Below are 3,719 nucleotides of genomic sequence, written 5' to 3'. Positions count from 1 at the left end.
GTGTTGTCTACTATTTTTTTCATCAGTGTTGTATAGTTTTCAGTATACAGATATTTCACTTATTTGATTAAACTTACTCCTAAATATTTTTTTGATGCTATTGAGAATTAGATTGATTTCTTTTTCAGTAGTTCACTGTTAGTGTAAAGAAATGCTACTAATTTTATATTCTGCAATACTGAAATACTGAATTTGTTGACCAGTTCTAACAGCTTTTTGGTGGAGTCTTTAGGGTTTTCTATATATAAGATCATGTCATTGGCAAACAGTTTCACTTCTTTTCTTATTTGGATGCCTTTTATTTATTTTTCTGATGTAATTGCTCTGGCTAGAACTTCCAGTACTATGTTGAATAGAAGTGGTTAGAGTGGGCATCTTTGTCTTGCTCCTGATCTTAGAAGACAAGCTTTCAGCTTTTCACTATTGAGCATGAGGTTAGCTGTAGGCTTTTCATATACGGCCTTAATTGTGTTATGGTACATTCCCTTTATGCCTGAATATTTGAGTGTTTTTACCATAAAATGATGTTGAATTTTTCAAATGGTTTTTCTGCATCTATTTAAATGATTAAATGTTTTTTGTGCTGCACTCTGTTAATATGGTATATCATATTTATTGATTTGCATATATTGACACATTCTTGCATCCCAGGGATAAATCCCACTTGATCATGGTGAATGGTCTAATATGCTGTTGAATTTAGTTTGCTGGTGTTTTGTTGAAGATTTTTGCATCGATGTGTATCAAGGATATTGGCCTGTAACTTTTCTTTTTTTGTAGTGTCCTTGTTTGGTTTTTAAAAAAATTTATTATTTTTTATTGCATTTTAGGTTTGGGGGTACATGTAAAGAACATACAAGATTGTTGCATAGGTACAGATGTGGCAGCGTGATTTGCTGCCTTTCTCCACTTCACCTATATCTGGCATTTCGCCCCATGCTATCTCTCCCCAACTCCCTACTCCCCGTTGTCCCTCCCCTATTTCCCCCCAACAGACCCCAGTGTGTAGTGCTCCCCTCCCTGTGTCATGTGTTCTTATTGTTCAACATCCGCCTGTGAGTGAGAACATGCGGTGTTTGATTTTCTGTTCTTGTGTCAGTTTGCTGAGAATGATGGTTTCCAGGTTCATCCATGTCCCTACAAAGGACACAAACTCATCGTTTTTGATGGCTGCATAATATTCCATGGTGTATATGTGCCATATTTTCCCTGTCCAGTCTGTCATCGATGGGCATTTGGGTTGGTTCCAGGTCTTTGCTATTGTAAACAGTGCTGCAATGAACATTCGTGTGCATGTGTCCTTACAGTATAATGATTTATAATCCTTTGGATATATACCCAGTAATGGGATTGCTGGGTCAAATGGAATTTCTATTTCTAGGTCCTTGAGGAATCGCCACACTGTCTTCCACAATGGTTGAACTAATTTACACTCCCACCAACAGTGTAAAAGTGTTCCTATTTCTCCACATCCTCTCCAGCATCTGTTGTCTCCAGATTTTTTAATGATTGCCATTCTAACTGGCGTGAGATGGTATCTCACTGTAGTTTTGATTTGCATTTCTCTAATGACCAGCGATGAGCATTTTTTTATGTTTGTTGGCCTCATGTATGTCTTCTTTTGTAAAGTGTCTGTTCATATCCTTAGCCCACTTTTGAATGGGCTTGTTTGTTTTTTTCTTGTAAATCTGTTTTAGTTCTTTTTATATTGTGGATATCAGCCCTTTGTCAGATGGGTAAATTGCAAAAATTTTTTTCCCATTCTGTTGGTTGCTGATTCACTCTAATGACTGTTTCTTTTGCCGTGCAGAAGCTGTGGAATTTGATTAGGTCCCATTTGTCTATTTTGGCTTTTATTGCCAATGCTTTTGGTGTTTTGGTCATGAAGTCCTTGCCTACGCCTATGTCCTGAATGGTTTTGCCTAGATTTTCATGTAGGATTTTTTTGGTGTTAGGTCTTATGTTTAAGTCTTTAATCCATCTGGAGTTAATTTTAGTGTAAGGTGTCAGGAAGGGGTCCAGTTTCTGCTTTCTGCACATGGCTAGCAGTTTTCACAACACCATTTATTAAACAGGGAATCCTTTCCCCATTGCTTGTTTTTGTCAGGTTTGTCAAAGATTGGATGGTTGTAGATATGTCGTGATGCCTCTGAGGTCTCCGTTATGTTCCATTGGTCTATATCTCTGTTTTGGGACCAGTACCATGCTGTTTTGATTACTGTAGCCTTGTAGTATAGTTTGAAGTCCAGTAGTATGATGCCTCCCACTTTGTTCTTTTTGCTTAGAATTGACATGTCTCTATGGGCTCTCTTTTGGTTCCATATGAAGTTTAAGGTGTTTTTTTCCAGTTCTGTGAAGAAGGTCATTGGTAGCTTGATGGGAATAGCATTGAATCTGTAAATTACTTTGGGCAGTATGACCATTTTCACAACATTGATTCTTCCTAACCATGAATATGGAATGTTTTTCCATCTGTTTGTGTCCTCTCTTATTTCATTGAGCAGTGGTTTGTAGTTCTTGAAGAGGTCCTTTATGTTCCTTGTTAGTTGTATTCCTAGGTATTTTATTCTCTTTGTGGCAATTGTGAATTGCAGTTCGTTCTTGATTTGGCTCTCTTTAAGTCTGTTATTGGTGTATCGGAATGCTTGTGATTTTTGCACATTGATTTTGTATCCTGAGACTTTGCTGAAGTTGCTTTTCAGTTTCAGGAGATTTTGGGCTGAGACAATGGGGTCTTCTAGATATACAATCATGTCATCTGCAAATAGAGACAATTTGACTTGCTCCTTTCCTACTTGAATACCCTTTATTTCTTTTTCTTGCATGATTGCTCTGGCCAGAACTTCCAGTACTATATTGAATAGGAGTGGTGAGAGAGGCCATCCTTGTCTAGTGCCAGATTTCAAAGGGAATGCTTCCAGTTCTTGCCCATTCAGTATGATGTTGGCTGTTGGTTTGTCGTAAATAGCTTATTATTTTGAGATACGTTGTGTCAATACCTAGTTTATTGAGGGTTTTTTTATCATGAAACACTGTTGAATTTCATCAAAGGCTTTCTCTGCCTCAATTGAGCTAATCATGTGCTTTTTGTCTTTGGTTCTGTTTATGTGGTGAATTATGTTTATAGACTTGCATATGTTGAACCAGCCTTGCATCCCTGGGATGAATCCTACTTGATCATGGTGGATAAGTTTTTGATGTGCTGTTGCAGTTGGCTTGCCAGTATTTTATTGAAGATTTTTGCATCTATGTTCATCATGGATATTGGCCTGAAGTTTTCTTTTCTTGTTGAGTCTATGCCGGGTTTTGGTCCCAGGATGATGTTGGTCTCATAAAATGATTTGGGAAGGAGTCCCTCATTTTGGATTATTTGGAATAGCTTCAGAAGGAATGGTACCAGCTCCTCTTTGTATGTCTGGTAGAATTCGGCTGTGAACCCATCTGGACCTGGGCTTTTTTTTGGGTGGTAGGCTCTTAATTGCTTCCTCAACTTCAGACCTTGTTATTGGTCTATTCAGTGTTTCTACTTCTTTCTGGTTTAGGCTTGGGATGGTGCAATTGTCCAGGAATTTATCCGTTTCTTCCAGGTTTACTAGTTTATGTGCATAGAGTTTTTGGTAATAATCTCTGATGATGGTTTGAATTTCTGTGGACTCTGTGGTGATATCCTCTTTATCATTTTTTATTGCATCTATTTGGTTATTCTCTCTATTCTTTTT

Source organism: Saimiri boliviensis, chromosome 3 (genome assembly GCF_048565385.1).
Source record: "Saimiri boliviensis isolate mSaiBol1 chromosome 3, mSaiBol1.pri, whole genome shotgun sequence".
NCBI lineage: Eukaryota > Metazoa > Chordata > Mammalia > Primates > Cebidae > Saimiri > Saimiri boliviensis.
Note: the sequence above shows the minus strand (reverse complement) of the source record.